Below are 23,096 nucleotides of genomic sequence, written 5' to 3' on the forward strand. Positions count from 1 at the left end.
AGGAACCCAGACTTGGCCTAAGTCAGGATCCTTAAAAGGTTAAGGGAGCCCTGGGCTGCTGAATCAGACAACTTGAAACTGACAGAAACTGCTTCTAGATTTTTTTTTTTTTTACCTAAATCACTACTAAAGGATATATTTGAATAAGAAAAAAATTAAAACCAGTAAGAAAAAAGAATGGAACACAGGAAACAATAGAAAAGGAATTTGAAAGCATAGTGATAAATCTAAGAACCAGTTGGAACCATCTAAGAACTAATTGGAAAAATTAAAATTCGGAGTGCTTTAAAATAAAGGAGAAAGCAATTAAGAAAGACAACTTTGGCACTTGTATATTGCCTAGATGCTAGGGTGAAGCTGTGCTAATGTCACAGGACAGACATTTGAAAGGCAACATATTCAAAGGTATCCCCCAAATATTGAGAAGAAATTCTCAAGAAGAAAACAGTAAAGTGTAGACCAAAAAGGAGAAAGGGAGTTATCAGAATATATGAAGTATTTTGACAAACCTGTAGAAGCCACTGGTCCCAACACAAATGGTTGACAGCATGAAGTTCACAGTTGAGGATAAATAATCTAAGTGGCTAGTAGGTACAGGAAAGGCCCCACTCCTTACAGTTAAGAGGGAAATGTGTAATAACACACCAGGCTCTAAGATCATCTATGCTAGGATCATCATGTAAGAGACTCTCCTGAGCCCAGCTTGCCCTGAAGAAACACAAGTCAGCTCCACGAAGAGAGCTCAGGAGAGATGCTGGACTAGTTACGAGGTGGCTCAGCCGTCCTCAGCCCAGGTGTGAGGCATGTAACTGAAAGAGATCTCAATGGCTATGACCTTGGCCACCGGCTGACCAAGACTCCACACGAGACTTTGGGCAGCAGCCTAGCCCAGCCACAGAACCATAAGAAATAACAGTTACCTTAGGCCACTACTTTTTGAAATGGATTGCTCTACAAATATAGGTAACTGGTATATACAGAAGAACTCCATATCTGGTGTCTTGAGATGCTGAGCTGGAGGCATCCACAGATCATTGAGTGGGGACATTCCAGAGGCAGAGATAGATGCAATATTGGAGCCGAGTATGTTATCATTGTTTATATGAGTGTGTTGGGCTGCTCTGGTCTAACAGCCCCCCGGAAATGCAAACCCAGTACACACATCCCTGGACCTAAGGAACTCAGTGTGTTAGGAGTGAAGCACGTGGACCTGACATAATACGATGTGGGTGGATGGGGGCGGGAAAGAGGGTAGGGCTGAGGCATCTCAATGCTTTACAGGGAGAGCTGGTGGGAATTCTGAAATTCTACTTCCATGTTGTAGTTGCCCCAGTAAAACCCGAGTAGTGTCAAACACAGGCTCTCCCAGGGGGAAATAAAGACCCAGGCAATGGAGATCGGGAGGGGAAGTTACAAGGCCTTGACTTGAAATCAAGGACTAGGCAAACTGCTTCGCCTTGGCAAAAGCACAATTGGGTAATTTGTGTATTAGTCTCAGAAAGACACAGCTCGGACTTTACATCAGTGGTTCTCAACCTTCCTAATACTGAGACTTTTGAATACAGTTCCTCTTGTTGTGGTGACCCCTAACCATAAAATTATTTTCTATGCTACTTCATAACTCTAATTGTGTTACTGTTATGATTCATAATGTAAATGCTGGTGTTTTCTGATGGTCTTAAGTGACCCCCCGTGCAAGGGTCATTCGACCCCCAAAGGGGTCACAACCCACAGGTTGAGAACTGCTGCTTTATATATTTCTTCAAACATGGTTCCAACAAAACAAATGAAAACAGGATGCAAAGTTCAACATGTAAGTTCATTCATTTGGTATTTTTCGAAGGTCACATTTTGTCCTAAGCACACACTGGCACACAGGTTAGTTGCCTGTGCAGAAGAGAAGGTGTGGTTGTGCTCTGGCTCCTTTGACTCCACCCTAGCCTATAAAGAACACCCACCACTCTCGTCTTGTGGATGCTAATACTGAAACTATGAAGAATTCTGCTCTCTGAGCCATATTAGGAAAGCAGCAGAATTTGGATTCAAATTCTTTCCTTTTCTCTTCAGGACCACCCCTGCCTTCCGGAAGGTTCTGCAGAGATGTGAAAAACCCCTGGAAAGTTAAGGGTGCAGCTGGGAAGTGGGAGCTGGGAGGTTCCAAGTCCCCTTTGAATGGGAGGGTTTTGAGCTAAGTCTTATGGAACGTGTAAGTTTGTTGTATGAGTAGCTCTGGCCAGGGTGTGCATGTCTAGCAGCATCCAGGTGACGCTCATGTGGTCTAGAGACCATACTTTGACCATCACGCTTCTAATTTACTGAGCTGTCCCTCCACCATTAAAGCACACACACAAAAAATAACCCATAAAAGTAACCCGAGCCCCATCTACAGCCCTGTGTCAGAGAAAACCATGGATGGCGAAGGGCCTGTGGCATCCACATGCAGCAGGTTACGGTGCGTTCAGTAGGAGTGAAGTAAGTAGAAAAGAAGGACGTTGTCCCTGTTGGTGACAGAGTCTCTGCACTGGAGATCATTTTCTACCCTTACAGAACACGTGGCACCATCTGAAGACATCTAGGAAGGGAGAGAGGCAAAGGACGATGGTAAAACTCTTCAGGACAGTCGCACAGGACAGTGTCCTGCAACAAAGCATCACTGTGTGCAAATGCCAATGACTGATAAACGACTCAGGCTGAGAAACCAGAGCATCCTGAGCACAGAGGCTTCCTCCAGGGGACAGAGTGTGCTTTGGATGGAAAGAGATTCGTGCTAGGGAATTGGCTCAGCCAATCACAAGGCTAGCAGGTGCCAAATTTCCCAATCGGAAATGGCAACTGGAACTGAAGTTCAGCCTCCACTGCAGGGGCCATCTGCACGGAGGATTTCTTTCTCTTTGGGGGCACCTCTGGCTTTTTCTTAGAGTTTCACTGGCTGACTCTGCCACCATCTCCTGAGTTAAATATTAATCACTTCTGAAAATTATCATGGCAATCATCTGATTCTCGGAAAAGCAGTGAGGCAGAGTTTACACTTGTTTAAAGATGAGGAAATAAAATACAAAGACATCAGAGACTCCGCGCTAGATGCGAGCTTCAGGACACTTGCTATCTGCGCGTTGACTTACCGTGCGCAGGCGCAGTGTGGAAACAGTCTTGCTCTTTTTCTCCTCACCCAACTGAGTAGGTCACTGTGGGTTTTATCAATTTTCACCTAACAGGCCAGATGCTGAGGTACAGAGCTGCAAGACGGGTTACCCAGAACTAGATAAAGAGCTTACCTACAAGGCTAAAGATCCCGGATGTGGACTGAGGCGGCCTGGCTCCTGGCTCCATACCCTAACCTGTGGTCCTCACTCTGGAGCCAACTTCCCTCTCACCAGAAATCTGGCCCCTCCCCGGGGAGCATGATTTGACTGATCTGAAAGGTCTGGAGGATGGATTGGTTTTAACCCAAAAGGTTTAGGTAGAGCTTTGATTGGGAACAAACAGGTGCTGCCTGGTTTTGCTGATCGGGAAATCAGCCTGCCGCAGCCTGGAAAGCCAATCTAACGCACATGTCCGCTTTGCTAACTGACGTTTTTAATAGATCACAGCCTTCCCTGATCACGAATGAGCCATCAACAGTTGCTATTACATCACAGCGGCACACTTGAGCGGCTGTGGCACTAAATTGCTTGCTATATGGATCTTTCCAGAAACATAGCCAATGTGTCCTTACTCCACTGCCCTCTAAGTGTGGTCCTCTGGTCAGCCTCATCAGCGTGGTCGGGAAGCTTCGAGAAGCACAGACTCCAGCATACACCCTCCCCCAGAATCTGCAGTGTAACCAAGCCCCAGGTGGCCTACATCCATGCCAAGGCTTGTGGAGTCGTGCCCTGTGCCCATCTGGCTACTGCCACCTTCTCTAGCCTCAAGGTTTATTTTTATTACATTGTTTGTTTGTTTATTGTGTGCATGTTTGTGTGGGGACACATAAGTGTGTGCACACATCATGACATGCATGTAGAGGTCAGAGGTCAGCTTTCAGAGGTTGATTCTAGCCTTCCACGGTGTGGGTTTCAGATAACTGAATTCAGGTCATCGATCTTGGTGGCCAATGCCTTTTCTCTCCCAATTCTCTCACCGACCGCTTGCGGTCATCTTTATCCCTTTCCTCACTCCTAGTTGGTTCGTCGTCAGTAAGTAAGGTCCTTTGTCTGGGCTGGCCCTCCTAGTGTTTTATCATTTTTTTCTCAAGAATAGCATTCAAATCGTTGACTGAACATTCACCGGAGTAATTTTCTCTTTGATGTCTATCCCTCCATGGAATTGGAAGCCTCATGGGTTTGGGGTGTAAAATAGCCCTAAACTCTGTAAATCATCTGGCATGCTGATGCATGCTTACAATCCCGGAGCTGGAAGCAGGGGGATCAAGAGTTCAAGGTCATACTTGGCTCTGTGGGGAATTTGGGGCCGGCCTGGGCTACATGAAATCCCATGTCAAAAGCAAACAAAGCATAAACCTGGGCTAGGGAGGTGGCTCAGGATGCTTGCCAGGAAAGCACAAGGACCCAAGTTCAAATCTCCTACACCCACATAAAAGCAGCCACACCAGCACACAGCTGAGACCCCAGTGCTGGGCCGCTGAAAGCAGCAGAGACAGGCAGGCCCCAGCAGCTCCCTGGCCAATCAAATGGCTCAAAAAATAAGGCAAAGCAATAGGGGAAGACATCTTAAGTTGATCTCTGGCTTTTACATATGCACATGTGGGCAAGTGCACTCCTAGACACACATGTGACTACATGTACAACATACATGTACATATGCATACCCATCTATAGCACACAGACACATACATGCACATGTACAATACAGGTGTGCACATATATAAACAATACCCATGCAATACACACATAGCCACATGTACAGCACACATGTTCAATATAGACACATGTATGACACATGTACAACACACATGCACAAACCTGTATAAAACACATTCATACACGTACAACATACATAGATCCATGTGTACAACACACACACATAGAAGTGGAAACCACACTGACTTAGCAAGTAGGAAACAACCCAAAGAAGAAAGTTAATAAATGAGTTATTAGTTATAATAATAAGTAAGTTATTAGGAGGTTCTTAGACGAAGGCGGGACGGTGCCGGGGAGCCTGGACTGATAAGCAGGAGGCTTTAATCCCCTCCCTTTGCATTCTAGGGCGGGTAAAAAAGTACTACTCAATCACACAGAAATCTTCAAGGGCTTTGGGAAACCTCTGCAGAGCAAGGATCCAATTTCACCAGCTGTTCACTAAGTGAAATAGCCATCTATATCAGGAATTTAATTAGAAAGCCCAGAATGTGATCCCGCCTGAGAAAGTTACATTGCAGGCAGCTGCTTTGCCCCAAGAGACCAAAGGAAAGCTGGCTGCACTCTACGCTCCTCTCCCTCTTGATGAGAGCTCTCTCTGATTGATTCTGTTCAAAGTGCCCTTGTGGGGACCACTTTTGAATGGCTAACGTATTGTATGGAGATTAAGTACCCGAACAGCTCCTGGCAATTGATCTGTAGTGTCTTTCAAAACAGGACAGAAATCAGATGGCTTAGGCTGAGTGCCCTCAGGTCCCTGTACCACGATTACTCATGGAGAGCTCATCCTGATGACTTTGACTTAGAAAGAAACGAGCATCAAGAAGATACGAGGAGCCGGGCGGTGGTGGCGCATGCCTTTAATCCCAGCACTTGGGAGGCAGAGGCAGGTGGATTTCTGAGTTCGAGGCCAGCCTGGTCTACAAAGTGAGTTCCAGGACAGCCAGAGCTATACAGAGAAACCCTGTCTCGAAAAACCAAAAAAAAAAAAAAAAAAAAAAGAAGATACGAGGAGAGGAGATGGGGCAGGTGGTGAAGTGCTTGCCACAGAAACACGAGGACCTGTGTTCTGACCAGGTCCAGCACCCATGGGGAAAAAGCTGGACTCCACAGTGTATGTCTAAAGTCTCAGTACTGGGCAGGTGAAGACAGGAGGAGTCCTGTAGTTCCTTGGCCAGTCAGGCTAGCCAAACTGCTGGGAGCTAGGTTCAACAAGGGACTCTGTGTCAATAAATAAATAAATAGGGGAAGAGCCACTGAGGAAGACATTCTAGTGTAGACATCTGGTCCCTACACCTGCATACACAGAGAGAGACAGAGAGACAGAGAGAGAGAGATAGTCAGAGAGACAGAGAACTTGTCTGGAAAGTAATTGGAACAATATTACTGTCATGGGAAGGGTGCCTAAACAGAGAGTGATCTAAGGGGTATCCTAAGTGCATTTTAGTAAACCCTCTCTCCTGCTGATACAGGAGAGTGAGTGTGATTTAAAGGAACTCCTGGAAGATTGTGAAACAGAACACTGAGAGAGCCTAGATCTCCACCTCACCTAATTCCCAGAGGCTCATCTTTCCCCATCTGTAAAATGAAATCAGCGTTGGCTCACACCTTCATCCCACCACCTACCATGCATTCTCTCATTCACACCTTCATCCCATCACCTACCATGCATTCTCTCATTCAAGTGATTTTTTAAAATTGATTATTTGGAAATCTCACATCATGTGCCCCAATCACACTCATCTCCCAGTGTTACTATCTTCATCCCCCTTCCCCCCATGACCTTCCCCAAACCACCACCCCCCCAAAAAAAGAAAAAAACTAAGCAAATCATGTCGTGTGGTCTATATACTCACTGGGGCATGGTTAAATTCCTAATGGCTACCTCCCCATGGGAGGATGAGTCTTTCTCCCCTTGTATCTGACCCTCATCAGCTGAGGAGAGCCATGTGGGTGGAACAGGGTGGGGCTAGTTCTCCAGCATCCACAACACTGCCTACTGCAGTGCTGTGGATGGGTAAGGGGCAGGGCCAGCTCTCCCATGCTCTTGGCACTGTGCATGTACTAAATGGCATGCTAGGTAGAAGATACCCAATAAAAGAAACCAGTAGGGCTCTGCCCTCATGACGCTTGCAATTAACTGAAGAAACAGGGTGTTTGTGTTGGGCTCCACTAAATATAAAATTAGAACCACAGTGTATACAGAGAAGGGGTTCCTCTAGATACCCCACAACTAACCCATTCCAAATGCCAGTCCCCAACTAAGCCCATGTCATCATCACTTCTAGCTGGATTACTACAGTAGTGTGCATACACACACACACACACACACACACACACACACACACACCATCAAATCCACACACAATAATCAATTTTTTGAAGATTATGACTCAGGTCAAAAAGTCCCTGGTGACCTTTCATCATGCTCAGACTAAAGGGCGGTTCTGGAAGGCTCTTGAGGGTCCGCAGTTCTGAAAGGCTCTTGAGGGTCTGCACAGTACAGGCCACATGATCCTGACCTCATCTGCTGGGCTTTTCCTTCCACTCCTCCACTGCAGCCACGCTGGCCTTCCTGCTCCCTGAGCAAGCCAGTGTGTAGTGAGTAAGAGGTCTTGTCACACAGATAAGCACTGGAGAAGCCAGGAAAGTTAAACATACATGCATGTTTCCTCAAAGGAAAGAAATGTTTGCCTGTCTTCTACCCAGAACTCCCAGGGGGTTGGGGGGACATGTAGTTTACAACCTGGTGATCTTTTGCTATGAACAGGGCCTGGCTTCACTTGAATCCTCCAGAATATTATGTTTGTTTATCCCAGACTTTCCCCTACTAAATCTTGAGTGTTGCTTCTCAGTCCAGAAGCCCCATCCTTCTGAGAGAGGTCACTTGTACTTTGCAACCGCCTAGGTGGCTTCCATGTTATCTTAGGGCCAGGCCAATCCTGACTCCCACAGACATTGTGTTTACCTCAGTCATTCTCCCTAGACCCCCATGTTGAGCATTGGTTTTGAGTCAACAGAACCCATCTTTATGGAAGAAGCCATATGTGCTTTGTAAAGGGTTTCAATGTAAACATGTCTTAATTGATAATTAATAATTATCAATTATTAATTGATTATTAATAATTATCAATTATTAATAATCAATTATTAATAATCAATTGATAATTGATAATAAAAAATCTGATTTTTTCCAGAATTGTGCTTAAATATGGCTAAAATAAATCACCAAGTGTCAGACCCCAGAAGTTTGACCCAGCACTGGTTAACTAAGTTGGGCTGAACTGAGTTTCATTTCCCTGGAACTGAATCATCTCCCTGCTTGAGGGGGGACCCCCCCAGAATAATGAACCTGGATATGGCCCCAGAGAGCTTCATTTGCTCACACATTCAGTCAAAGATGTTGAGATACTGATACTTAGGGACTTTGATCTCTGCTCAAATGTTGCCTTCCCAGAGTCTTTCTTGTCCATTTAGAGTCACCTCGCCAAGCCACATAGTCAACTACCAGTCCCTTAATCTATCCTTTACCTAAGGTGGTTAATTCCACTTCAAAGCTAGTCCTTGACTTGCTATTGTTTGTTTCCTATCTGGAAGTAGGACTCTGTCCATATCATTTTTAATTATCTACAATAGACTTTGGACATAAAAGGATGCCAAATAAATGTTTATTGTTACTCTGCACTGTGATGATATACGTCTTGACACACTAAGAATTACTTATTTCAGGGTGATCAGGGACGGCTTGCTTGCAGAACACAATGCTGAAAGAATGGTTTGAGCTTACCAGGCCAAGAGGAGTGTGGTGTTGGCTGGGGACCAGGGATTGCTCAAAGGCTCTGAGGTGGGAAGGAAAACAGTGTAGTGAAGAAACTAGAAGATGAGCTGTGGAGATGACTCAGTTGGTCAAGTACTTCCATGTGAGCATTAGAAGCTGAGCTCAATCTTCAGAGACCTGGAAAAAGAATAATAAAACAAACAAGCAAAAGACCTGGGTACGGTAGCCTGAACTTAATAATTGCAGGGCTAGAGATGGGCAGATCCCCGGGGCTTACTGGCCGCCAACTTGCCAAGTTGTAAGCCAATGAGAAATGATTTCATAGAAAAACAAAGAAGGATGAGTGTTGTGTTTTATAAAAGAAGGAAAAGGAGCCAAGGATATGTTTGGTGAATAGCTCCTGAGACAATACTTGAGGCTGTCCTCTGGCCTCTACATACATGCATACACTCAGTATAGCTGGACACGCACACACACACACACTCACACACATGAGGGTATCAAAGGTCATCTATACAAGCAGAACATAGAGAAAACTGCTAGGGAATTTTTATTGCTGTGATGAAACACCAGGACCAAAACCAACTTGGGGAAGAAAGGGTGCGATTTGCTTTGCCTCCCAGTGTCCATCACTGACAGGAGTCAAGGCAGGAACCTGGAGGCAGGAACTGATGCAGAGGCCATGGAGGAGTGCTGCTTACTGGCTTGCTCCAACAGCTTGCTCAGCCTTTCTTATGCCCCCAGGACAACTAGTCCAGCAGTGACACAAAGAACCGCCACACCCACCCACATACCAATCATCAAATCAAGAGAATGTACCTCTGTCATGCCTACAGGCCAGTCTGGTGGGGGCATTTTCTCATCCAAGGTCCTTTCTTTGAAAATGACTCTACTTGTGTCAAGTTGACATAAAATTAGCCAACACAGCCCTGAATGAAGCTGGATACCAGGAAGTGACCAGACTGCTCACAGCTGCTTGGGAGCCATTCATGCTTTGTCAAATCTTTATTCCTAGCTTATGAACGGATTTTAACTGGGAAAGTTAGGGAAAGAACCAATCACCTTTACTTACCAAAGAAAATCTGAAAAGATTTATTAAGTCCCTGCCTTAAGCCAAACAATAAAATGAGACAAGATTCCTGGAAATATTAAGCATAGTCAATTTCCATGGCAGAGACTCAAGCACACACTAGGCAAGTGAACTGGTTCTATCACTGAACTGCATCCCAGGCCCTGAGCTGCTGAGCTCTGTGGCTTCTCACCCATCACCAACCACTCTGGAGCTTTACGTCCAGACTGCATTGATCATTCTTCCTGCCCCCCCCCATCTCCTAAAAACAACAAACAAGGAAACAAACAAACAAACAAACAAAAAAGCCCCACTTATTGAAAACTCCCCTTACCATGAAAGAATGATGCCTGAACTGTAATTCTGCTCATGCAAGAATGGAACTCCAGTGTCAGCAGGAAGCTACTAGGCTTGTGAATATTTTCCACTTCTCCCTGCAAGGGGGACAAGTAGTGGCCAAGGCCGAGAGCTAGCTGCCTCCTGGATTCAAATCTTCCCCACTGACCAGCCATGGTCTTAAGAACAGCTGTTCCTTGAGAGCCTTCTATACCTGTCATAAATCATCAGTTGACCTAGTTTCTTTATTTGGGAGTGAGGGGTAATACTGGACCATATAGGGCTTTGGAGGCTCTGCGTTCACTGTCAGAAAACTCCATGGGTAGAAGACTTGAAGATCTCCTTTCTGAAGACCTGAAAACCCCAGCTCCTTCTCCTAGGGATGGTCCTAGCCATCCCTTCTCACTGAACCTCTACATCTCAGCAAACTGTCTTTTCCCGGGGAGTTCAGCCGGTACCAGGGTGGGGATATCATAGACGCCTTCTGGTAGATCCAGTGTACTACACAGCCAACCCCTGCTGCTCTGGCTGACTGTGGTGACAGCAGCGGAGGCTACATCTACAGAAGCTCGCTCTCTCCATAAAAAATAGAATGACTAGAGGCTGGGGAGATGGTTCTGTGGATAAAATGCTTGCTACGTAGATGGGCGTAGCTGTAGACCCATGTAAAAGCTGAACAGGCAATAGCGTGCTTGCAATCCCAGAACTCAGGAAACAGAAACAAGGAATTCCTGGTAGTTATTGGCCAAAACTAACTCAATAAATCGACAGGAGAACAACTGAGAACACTCAATCCCAACTTCAGACCTCTACACACATGTGTACACACACATGTATGCATATACATTCATGTGTCTGCATACATGCAAGCACACATACATTCATGTGTCTGCATACATGCAAGCACACATACGTGCGCACGCACACACACACACACACACACACACGCAAAGGAGAGAAGCAGAATAGTGGAAAAGCCTGTTGGATCATCAAAGAAGAGGTAAGTTAGCAGATACTTGAAAATCTACAGGTTTAGGGAGCAACTATTTAAAGTATTCTGCACCACAGAATAAATATTTATGGATTTATCTAGTCTGGTCTATCAAGGAAAACTGTTCTGAGAACCTAATATAAATGTCATTAGTCATTAATTTACCTATATTCCTTATAGTGACCATTCATTGCAAGTGATTGCGTGTCCCGTAATTATTAGATCTATGGACATGGTGGGGTTGGGGGTTGCAAAGTTTGTGGTACCCCTGGCTCTGCCAGCTTGAAAACAGTCTAGTTACAGATCCTAAGGTAAGTGCACCAAGGCAGTAACTTGACAAATATAACTAAAAGCCCTTAAATCCTGACACCTCCCTGGGGGCTCATATCTCAGTGTCTGCCTCAGTTGCGTTCTTAACTTGGCCATCCACTACACACATCTGGGTTTGTTTTTGCCTTCTTCACCAAGTGGTAGCAACCTGGGGATTCATTTACTGTGCATCCCCAGGCAGTCAAATCACCTTCAAAGTGCTGAACACTGTAGGAGCACCCTGGCAACAGTCCCCGGGAGACCCAACAATTAGATGCCTAATGGCCCTGCTTCAGGATGATGGCAGTAATCAGGGAGAAAGCCAAGCAGCCTCCTCAGTGGGGAGAGGCTTATTAAGGCGAAAACTCTTAGAAATAGCTCCATTTCTGCTCCGATCCAGGGAATGCAGGGGCTGACAGCTGGGAGGAAGGATCATTTGGAGGAAACGGTGGAAGAGCTATGGCAGGACTTGCTTTTCCAAAAGCCCACGCTAGGATTGAAAAGACATCAGAAAAGCCAGGTGTGTTAGCTGGATTACCAATGCCTTTCTGCCTCTGGGCTTTCACCCAGTCGTTCTATACCAATATGGGCCTTCAGCTTCCACCTCCTAGAACATGGCCTCATGCATCTCAAAGTGTCACAGGGTCAACTTAAGCATCTTTCTATCTTGGTGACTCCAAAGTGACTATTCCTGAGCACCAGCTATGTGCATGCCAGAGACCGCAAACCCATAATTTCATCAACTCCTCTCACTCTTCCTAGCTTGGGTATTGTTTCCATTAGCCTCTTATCAATGGGTAATAGTTCAAAGAGTGTCTGTGAGCTGCCAGTGGTTCTCAGCTAGTAAAGGACCTGATGTTAGCTCATTTATTCATCTGCAGATATTAGTAGAGCGTCTACTGAGTGACCAGAGCTGAGGCTGGCCTGGAGAACACATGCTCGCGCGCCCACACACACATCACACACATCAAAGCAACCAGTTTACTGGAGAGCCATCTGATTACTAAACGGCCTGGTAGCTCTTCCCAGTAGATATAATCTGACAATGCTTCTCTTAGGAATGGATGTTGATGGTGCTTATCCTAACAATGGAGGACGGAAGCATTTAGCCAAGGCCTGGAATCTAGAGAATAGTACTGTCCTGGGCAGAGGAAATCTCAAGTGCAAATGGCAGAGGTGGGAGAGAGTAAAGTCTCCCTACAGACCTTGAGGAAGGGACTGGAGGGAGAGATTCAGGCATAAGACAGACAGGAAAAGTAGAACTCAGATTAGGTGATGAGAAGACTTTAACCAGAATCAGGATGGGTTTTAGCCAAAGCCACTGGAGTATTTTAAACAGAGAAAAGTACAAGCAGATGGTTTAGGAAGATTCCCTGGGTTGAAATATGGAGGCTGCCTTGGAGGACCGAGAAGGCAGGTGGGGAGGGAGAATAGGAAGCCGGTGTTAGGTGAGTAAGAGAGAGGGCGCTGTTGGAACAGGGAATCACTAAATGAGGGGCTCGGGAAGGTTTGCTAAGATCTGTGGGATCCAGTTAAACTGTTGGGAATTAAAGTCAGAAACTGATGAGCTGGGGTCGTTCATGAGGGTTGGGGGAAAGGACAGGGCTTCAGGGCTGCTTTCTAGAGTGGCCACAGAGTGGTACCATTCGTGGGAAGAGGGGAAGGGATTGAATACTGTGTGGGACTCCTTGGGGGCTGCAGCATATGTGCAGTTCAAGTTCCTTGTGGACAGTCAGAGATCCAGAATGGGGTGCTCAGGAGAGGTCTGGGGGTGCAGATAAGAAAGTCACACTTAACAAACGACGGCTACCACAGAGGGGACTGGAATGTCGTGCCAGAAGGTGGAGGCGCCAGCTTCACCTTCATGAGCACATCCGAACCACCTCTATGAACAACAGAATGTGGTTTTGTGGTATTTCTCTAGTTATGGGGTTACAGCAAGCTCCCCTCTGCTCTGAGGTCACACTGAATCCTCACTGCCTCCCTCCACATTTCAGGACAGTTTCCTGAAACGGGAATTTAGGAGCAAAGTCAGGATCAAGAATCCAACCACGCCAGACACAATGAAACAGCTAGCCACAGAATTCTGTTCTCTAGTCTGGAAACAAGGATTCCATTCTTAATATTTGACTCCAATGGTATTGAAAAGGTGGCTATAGATCAGTAGAGCTGAGCTATCTGAACCTTCCATGTGCACTGAAATAGCAGCAAGAGTTTCCCCAAAAGCAGGCGCTGAACAAGAGCTCACATGGCCCTGTGTCCTAGTTCACTTTCTGTTTCTGTGATAATACACTCTGATCAAAAACAACTTAAACGATGATGGGATTTATTTATTTGGTTTGCACTTCCAGGTCATAGTTCTTTACTGAAGGAAGTCAGAGCCGGCATTGAAGCAAGAACTATGGGGAAACACTGCTTCCCAGTTTGGTCAATGACTTATACTCAGATAGCATCCCTAGATAGCCCAAGTGTCTGGCCCCTCTCCCCCCACCATGCCTAGGGATTGGTGATACCTCCAGTGGATCCTTCCAGATCAACCATACATCAAGATAAATGATCACAGAGTTGGCCAATCCTACAGAGGCAATTCTTTGGCTTAGGTTACTATCGATTCTGTTGACATTGACAATAAAAACCAACCAGGACAACAGATTGTTTGGGAAGTGACTCCTAAAAGCATGGAAGTAGAAAAAGAAGATGGAGGAGGGAAGGAAACCAACATTAAATACGGGCAATTTGCCACCGTGTGTGACCGGAACTCTCTGCCCTTGGCCCCCTCAGCAAAATGGATAGGTCAGCCCCAGGGAGTCGTTCACAAAGATGGGGTGTTCCCTCACCAACTTTAACCTGATATTAGGTACAGCATCACTTCCAGGATTGTTAGCTCATCAACCTGCCCCACGTGAGTCAGACAGACACCCAAGGCAGAGAAAACACTCAGGCAGAACTGAAGCGCTCCAAGTAAGAAGCCTGTAGAATGCACTGGATGCAAATGAAGAGAACACGGCCAGGACCCTAACATCATCTGCCAGCCAGCACAGCAAGGCTGGACCCTGAGATCTGGACGCTGCTTTAAAGCCTGTCATTGTGACATTCTAAATACAAACTGCCCCCAAGAAAATACAGAGGTGAATGGACTGTGCGCTCACCTATACAAGCTATCTTGAGGTGAGGCAGGAGTATCCAAAAGATGTTTGTGGGCCATTTGATGTTCCGTGTGATTTTTTTTCCCTCACTGAACAATAATCAAACATGATGATGTTCTATGAACTTCAAAGTTCAGCTGTGTCAGGACTCACACAATGGAGACTCCGGGTCAGAATTTCTTGCCAAGCACTAATCAAGTTGTTTTTTTTAAGGACCCAATGAATGATTAGCTTATGAATTTTCAAGCCAACACAAATGCCTTTGTCCACGAATCCTGGCAAAACCTTCCCCACTCTCAAGTTTGGAGTGCATAGCGCACACACAACTCAACAACACACATGGAAGTCAACACAGAGCCCCTTACTAAAAACGCTTAAGTAGCTGCGGGTACATTTGACGCCTAGTGAGCCCAACAACTTTCACGTCCAATTACATAAAGTAAGTTCATTTTTGATGCTCTCTTTTTCTTCTCTTTCTTCTACCATTCGTACACTTGGAGAAAAACTTTTCTTGCCAAAAGTAAAGCAGACCACGTCCATAGACTTGTTATTTGGAGCCATAAAAAGGGCTTAATTCTTAGCATCATCTCGGCTAATCAAGAGCCCCCAAAGGCGAGGTTCAGAGTCACAAAGATAAGTTGGCAGCATCTTGCTTTGGCGAGACCAACCTTCAGCGTGAATGGTGGGTGTTTATATTTTCCTTTATCCTGCTAGGAGCTTGAAAGTTTATAGTTTTTCCCTGAGACTGTACAGCTTAAGGATTTTTCAGAACATCATGAAGTTTTGCACATTCCTGAATTTCCTAAGAGCATCTGCCCCAGCTTGCAAAGAGACATGTACTCCAGCCAGAGTTTTGAAATCCTAACAGCCGTTTATATGCAAAATATTTGAGTACCTACTAAGTGACAAGGAACCGTGGGAAGCATTAAGGATAAGAAAACCACGGGGTGCCTTTTCCTTTGGCATAGGGTTTGTATTGGCTAAGCAGTATCCTTTTCTGCCCTTGGATATCTTTTCCAAATTATCCCTCCTGCCAGAGCTGTGAGCTCGCTCCAAGACCAGAGTTAGCAGGAGGGCAAGAAACTGGCAGAGTGACTGGGGGAAGACTATTATGTCTTTACTAGGTGTGCCTTTTAAATAGCCACTATGTAGCAAAGGGCCTCTGCATCTTCACTCTCTTTCCCTTGAGAAGCTTGAGGTTGCTATGGAAAACTGATTTAAAATTTTGAAAATGTAGGTATACGTTATGGATTTTAAAAAATGTACTCTGACATTTTGCACCTCAATAGATATTCTGAATGCCGCTGCTATACTCCATACTTAGGGAAGAATTTTATTCTATCTATCTATCTATCTATCTATCTATCTATCTATCTATCTATCTATCTATCTATATCTATTCATTCATTCATTCATTCATTCATTCATTCATTCAGACAGTATCCCATGTAGCCCTAGCTGGCCTCAAACGCATATGTAGCAGAGGTTAACCTGGAACTCCAGATCCTCCTGCCTCTGCCTTCCAAGGACAGGATCTCAGGTGTTCATCACCACACCAAGGCAGTTCTCCATTTTAGCAGTCATTCCCTTCTGCTGACAGTCAGGGGAGGGGCTGGGGAAATGGCTTAGAGGCTAAAGTGTTTGCAGAGTTAGCCTGAAGTCAGGCACTCTAGAACACAGGACTGTAGTCTCAGTGCTGGAGAGGCAGAGACTGGGCTGGTGGGGATGATCCTTGAGGCTTGCCGCAGGTCAGTCTAGCTGAATGGGAGAGCTCACGTTTGCTGGGGGACTTGTCTCAAAACTAGACAGAGAGGGCAGTTGAGGGAGCCACCTGACATCAACCTACATACACAGTGGGGGGAGGTAGGGGAAGGGAATGGAGTGTGGGGTGTGGACTAGAAAGATATTTTCAGCATCACAGAACCATGATCCACAGAGTGAAAAACAATAAACATGCTTTATCGTTTTACTTTCTGTGTTTCACTTGAATGTAAGTCTGTGCAGCACATGTGTTGCCAGCAGAGACTAGGAGAGGTTTACAGATGGTTGCGCACTGGCATGTGGGTGCTGAGCCCAGGTCCTTTGCTAGATCCTTTGCTAGAGCAGCCAGCGGTCTTAAGCACTGAGTCACCTCTCCAGCCCCTTTAGCATGATTTTTAAAGTCACCTACCTGTGGGGAGAATTTGATTTCTCTGGGAAAGTTTTCTTAAACCATAAAGTTTAAGATATGAGGACTTGTGAGTCCAATACAGATACCCTCTCCCCCACCCTCTCACCTCCCTCCTGGCAGCATCTCTTCCAGGATGGCTGCATGCCTGGGTGACAGGCCTTTTTGTAAGTGATCTTCATGAACTGGAACACTTCCAGGAAAAAGAGAGAGACTGCACCCAGCAAGTTTCTGCTCATCGTGGGTTACACTCCACGGAAACAAGTTGTTCACTGGGCTGGCAACACTGCATATCATTGAGTTTAACACTGACCGAGTCGTCCCAACCAAACAGTAGTGTCTGCCTGATTGCTCTCCTGCTGTTCCCCTTTGGGAGAGCGCCCTGGTGCTTGGAGTTTCCCTGAGGCTGTTGCACACAGGACGGGTGAGAAAAGCAAGGCTCTAAGAGGTCAAGGTTGGGGTTCATCAGGTACATCTGTCACTCAAGACCAGGTCTGTTGGAAGGAAAGTTAGGTCACTCCCTACTGTAAAAACCAACAGTCACAGCAAGCAGAGAAGTCAAGAGAGGCCCAGGGATGTGGGTTAGTAGTTACCAAACAAGCCTAGCGACCTGAGTTCAGTCCCCAGGAAGGCACTGTGGGAGGAGAAGACGGACTTCAGTAAGTTGTCCTCTGACCTCCATCTATATGCCATGGCTTCTGTGTGGCTCCCATCCACATAAACACATAAAATAAATAAAATGTAATAAGAAATTAAAAAATATTTTGTCCAACATTTAATCAGCACTGGAAAGTCATGTTTGTAGTACATATGAGAGAGTAATCAGGCTCAGAGTGGTGGTGTTTAGCTTTCATCTCAGTCTTCAGGAGGCAGGAGGATTTCTATGAGTGTGAGGCCAACTCAATCAATACAGTAGTGAGTTTCAGGTTGGCCAGGGCTACAGACTCTGTTTCCAAAGGAACAAATAACAAGGCAGGTCAAATCGACAACAACAAAGGAGAGAGAGTAAAAGCCAGGAAAGTATAATGGTCACCATACTTATTTTTGGGGACAGCCACGTGAGGGTCAGTTGCTTTCAAATGCACAACCATTAGCTTGGCCCTTAGTTACTTACCTTGTAATATAGTTAACAACATCATTTTTAGTTTTTGAGACATTCTGAGCCAGGGCATATATACTGAAGGTTTAACCTCCATTTTTAAGAGCTTTATATTAGCGGGACTGTGTAGCACACGGAGTCTACAGATGAATGGATGCTGTGCTTGACTCTAGTCACAGCTCTTGAAGCCTGGTCCTTGTTTGGTGACTTAGTTAGCTTCTGCCAGCACTGTCCACACAAATACACATTCCCTGCATTCATATTGCAAACACTAAAACTTTCAAGCATCTAGACTCTCCAAAGGGATTAAGACAAGAAAACTGTACTTCACATTTAACAACAGTATCCTTGTAGAATTATATCGCTAGAAGACTTAGCAAAACCAAAAGATTTTTTTTTCCCGAGGCAAAGGTTTATCCCCTAATGAATGCTTAACAAAAACTTTGTGAATATAATACAATTTGGTTTTTTTGTTTTTTGTTTTTTTTTTTTGGTTTTTTCGAGACAGGGTTTCTCTGTGTAGCCCTGGCTGTCCTGGCACTCACTTTGTAGACCAGGCTGGCCTCGAACTCAGAAATCTGCCTGCCTCTGCCTCCCGAGTGCTGGGATTAAAGGTGTGCGCCACCACGCCCGGCTACACAATTTGATTTTATGGCACAGCATTTAAATATACCAACCTTGTAAGTGGGAAAGAACCCTTCATCCAGGTTCTCTCCTCCTTTCCTTCCTCCCTTCATCCCTGTTACATTCCATTAGTAGGAAGATGTGTCTGTGGGTGTGCATCTGTTTGAGTGTAAGTGTGTTTATTTGTGTGTGTGTGACTGTCTGTGTCTCTATGTGTGTGTGTGTGTATGTATGTATGTATCTGTCTATCTGCCTGTGTCTGTGTGTCTATATGTGCCTCTGGGTGTGTGTGTGTGTGTATGTATGTATGTATGTATGTATGTATGTATCTGTCTATCTGCCTGTGTCTGTGTCTGTGTGTCTATATTTGCCTCTGGGTGTATGTGTGTGTATGTATATATGTATCTGTCTATCTGCCTGTGTCTGTATCTGTGTGTCTATATGTGCCTCTGGGTGTGTGTGTGTGTGGTGTGTGTGTGTGTGTGTGTGTATGTATGTATGTATGTATCTGTCTATCTGCCTGTGTCTGTGTCTGTGTGTCTATATGTGCCTCTGGGTGTGTGTGTGTGTGTGCGAGCACATGCAGAGGTCAGAGAACAGCTTGAGGGAGCCTGTTCTCTCCTGTCTTGTGGGTCTCAGGGATAGAACTCAGGTCTCCAAGCTTGGAGGGAAGTGTCTTTACCCACTGAGCCATCCCACTGCTCCCTCTCTGCATGTCCGATGTTATGAAAGGGTGGAAGGAAATGACAGTTTTTCGTCGAATGATGCAAACCTCTAAGGCTTTTTATTTCAAACCGCTATTTTAGGTTTCTGGACTTTTGTGCTCATGGCCCTGATTGTGAAGATCCTGAACAAAAAGCATAACAGTGTAACTGCACCCTGGCGTACTTGGGATTTGGTATTAAAAGCAATACCTCACGGCCAGTGAACTGACTCCGTGAGTAAAGTATTTGTGGCACAAACACAAGGGCCTGCATCCATGTGAAACCCTGGCACATCTGTGAGCGCACCTCCGTAAGTCCAGTGGTGGAGAGCAGACAGCAGGACCCACAGGCCTCACTGGAGCAGCAAACCCTAGGTTTAGAGAGAGACCCCCTCTCAAAAGTGGAGAAAGATGGAGGAAAACACCAGACACCAGTCTCTGGCTTCCACAGGCACACGCATGCCAACTGTACCCCCATGTACACGAACACACACATTTTTAAGGTGAATTATGAGAAAAAAAAAACTTGTAAGTAGCCTGAGGTGACAGGTGAAAATGGTTGGCTTCGCTCTTGACCAGAAACCGTACAGACTCATAATAAGATTTCAAGAGGTGAAATCTTTATGTTCGCTTTAAGAGCACCCAGGAAGTTACCAAGGCCATCAAGGGTGTGTATATGTGAAAAGCCACCAAGTATCTGAAAGATGTCACCTTAAAGAAGCAATGGGGGGGGGCGGTAAGAGAGTGGTTCAGCAGCCACAGGCAAGCACTGTTCTTCTAGAGGACCCAAGTGGAGAGAAAGCTCAGTGGTTAGAGAGAGCTTACTGCTCCTACAGAGGGCCAGAGTTCAGTTCCTGGTAGTCAGGGCCAGTGACTCTCAACTGTCTGTGACTTCAGCTCCAGAGGATCTGACACTTTAGACACACAGAGCGACACCCAGGTGCACACACACAATTAAAAGTTAAATAAGTGACTTAAAAATACGAGCAATGTGTGCCGCCTTAATAGTACAAGCCTGCAAATAGGTAGATGTCCCAGGCCCAGCCATGCAGATTCAAGGTGTCTGAATGAGTGCTACACATTTAGCTGAACCTGCTTAACACTGCAGAGTGTATCTGAAAAGGAGTGGGATGTGGCTTCTCTGGTCATGGAGCATCTCCAGATGAACCAAATACCCATGATGCCAAACCACACTTAACAGAGCTCATAGCAGGACGGTCCCATACAGCTCAGCATCCCCTGCCGCATGGACGTGAGACTCCAAAGGAACGAACTGGACCTACACCAGAAGAGGAGGCTGAATAGAAGGGAGAGATGCTCCAGAAGAAACCGAGGAAGCCAAAGCTTATGCATGGGAATAAATGCAAAGAATAAACAAAACTAAAAGTGGTACCCATCAACTAGGTCCTTTAAAATGGGCAGCACGTGGCTCTAGCCAGGGCTCCGCCACTAAGAGCTTGTACTAAGCTCTCCCTGGACTAAATTGTTTCCCCAGCACCTGCATTGAGCAGCTCACAGCCACTTGTCACCCTGGCTGCAGGAGATCTGAAGCAATCCTCTGGTATTGGCACGCACACATTCCCCTTACACACACACACAGACACACTTTAAAAATAAATAAATCTTTAAAAATTAAATTGGTACTGTGACTCTTGGACTCTCTAGCAGGAGGGAAAACCACACCCTTAAGAGCAGCTTTCTATACGATCACGGTGAGCTACCACTACTCCGCAATTAAAAACAATGATTTTATGAAATTCTTAGGCAAATGGATGGATCTGGAGGATATCATCCTGAGTGAGGTAACCCAATCACAAAAGACCACACATGATATGTACTCACTGATAAGTGGATATTAACCCCGAAACTTAGACTACCCAAGTCACAATTTGCAAAACACATGAAACTCAGAAGAAGTAAGACCAAAATATGGATATTTCGTTCCTTCTTAGAATGGGGAACAAAATATTCACAGAAGGAGTTACAGAGACAAAGTTCGGCACTGAGACAGAAGAAATGACCATCCAGAGACTGCCTCACCCGGGTATCCATCCCATAAACAGCCATCAAAACCAGACACTCTTGCATATGCCAGTAAGATTTTGCTGATATAGCTTTCTCTTGTGAGGCTATGCCAGTGCCTGGCAAATACAGAAGTGGATGCTCACAGTCATTTATAGGATGGAACACAGGGCCCCTAAAGAAGGAGCTAGAGAAGGTACCCAAGGAGCTAAAGGGGTCTGCAACCCTATAGGAGGATCAACAATATGAACTAACCAGTACCCCACAGAACTGTGTCTCTAGTTGCATATGTAGCAGAGGATGGCCTAATCGGCCATCAATGGGAGGAGAGGCCCTTGGTCTTGGGAAGATCATATGCCCCAGTACAGGGTAATGGTCAGTAAGCAGGAGTGGGTGGGTTGGGGAGCATGGTGTGGGGGGTTATAGGGAACTTTTGGGATAGCATTTGAAATGTAAATGAAGAAAATATCTAATAAAAATTACATTTAAAAAAAGAAAAAAAAAAAGAACAGCTTTCTAGTGTTCTGTCTTGAGTCTTAGGTAATCAGCAACACCCCAACTTCTCAATGACACCCGGTTCTCCCTGTTGACTCCCTGGCATTCACAAAAGTCCTCTTCAAACATCTCCGTACTGGTAATTTCTAAAAAGGATCCACAAGAAATCCTATCACAAGAGGCCACAAAGAAACAAACTGTTACTTCCTAGTTCCAGGGTTTTCCCTTCCTCTTCTGGCCTCTGGTCGAAATTACGTCCAAGGTTGGTTACGAGCCAGGCAGTCTGGGCTCCACTCATAGTAGAATGTCACTGGGAATTGATGTTTGAAAAGACACACTTTGCCTGCCTCCCTCATGCCCTGCACCACCAACAAAACCCTGACGTTATCTTTAATAGTTTGGTGTGACACTGGGCAGGGAAACATAGATGCTGTGTACCTGCAGGCTTGCAAAGGCTTTGCCTGGTTAAGTGACCCTGTGTGCCTGCCACGCTCCAGGCCCCATGCTGGATGTGGGAACAAAGAATTGGGCAAGGCACCTCTCATTCCAGGAGAACCCCGAGTATGTGGTGGGGGAACTCCCAACCCAAATCAGGGAATGACTAGCTCATACTGCTGATTCTCCAACACCCTGAGGAAGAAGTCGGAGGAGGAGGAGGAGGAGGAGGAGGAGGAGGAGGAAGAGGAGGAGGAGAACGAGAAAGAGGAAAAGGAGAAGGAGAAACAACTAAACAGAGCCCATAGAATTCAGCTCACTCTGGGGTGAATGAAACCCTCCAAAGAGGCACTGTCAAGACCTTTAAATGCAGTGTTTTTCTTCACCTTGGTCCTTCTCGTAGCCTCTCTCAACTGGCTGATCCCCTGCCTCCCCTCACTGACCATTTACTAACTCTGTTCTGTTTCTTTCTCAGCGGACATTGGCTGCTGAACTTACCTCAGGGAAACTTCTACCCAGCCTGGGTGGATTTGAGTAGTGTACACCCAGAGCGCACCGTCCCCAGCACAGGATAGCTTAGCAGCTGGAGAGCAGGGGAGCCTGGATGTGACTCTGAGCGCGGCAAGGAAGCCTCTGGCCTCTGGGGTCCTGCAGGCTGCAGCTCCCACGCCCCAGGCTCCGCAGATGAATGCTGCTCTCCCCGCCCTGGTGGCCCCCAGGGCTCCGCGTGCTGCTCAAGCCTTGGGAAGGTGACAGAAGAGGGAGGGGGTGGATTTTGGAAGCTGGCACTATCCCGCCTGTTTCTCTGCAACGTGGACCGCCCCCAAACTCCTGGGCTGCAGACCCTGGGGGAAAGTGGAGGGTGGGGACTTTGGGGCGTGCTTGGAGCTTGCCTTCACTCTCTGCGCTGGAGCGCACCAAAGCAATCTCTCTACTTCTAGTACTAACCGCTCAGGAGACTTTTGGGTAGAGGAATGGGGTGCAGTGAGGTAGTCTAAGAGGTTTCGAATGGTAGAGACTTCTCCCTTTTCCCTGTCCTAAAACTAGTCACTCTATTCGCTTTCTT

At 46.0% G+C, this 23,096-nt stretch overlaps 1 protein-coding gene across 3 annotated transcripts in view; it reads right to left on the reverse strand.

Annotated features, from left to right (window-relative positions):
* Positions 1–22,758, reverse strand: part of Col6a6 (collagen type VI alpha 6 chain) — a 141,267-nt gene extending 118,509 nt beyond the window's left edge. For 2 of the 3 annotated variants that reach the window (XM_029481492.1, XM_029481493.1), the window contains exons 1-2: positions 22,529–22,758; positions 8,644–8,811 (exon numbers count right to left, since the gene is read on the reverse strand). The gene's annotated coding sequence lies outside the window, so the exon portion shown is untranslated. The remainder of the gene's footprint in view (positions 1–8,643; positions 8,812–22,528) is intronic. The other variant, XM_021172618.2, reaches the window with a different exon arrangement.
* Positions 22,759–23,096: the final 338 nt, after the last annotated feature.

Source organism: Mus caroli, chromosome 9 (assembly GCF_900094665.2).
Source record: "Mus caroli chromosome 9, CAROLI_EIJ_v1.1, whole genome shotgun sequence".
In the NCBI taxonomy this organism is placed as follows: domain Eukaryota; kingdom Metazoa; phylum Chordata; class Mammalia; order Rodentia; family Muridae; genus Mus; species Mus caroli.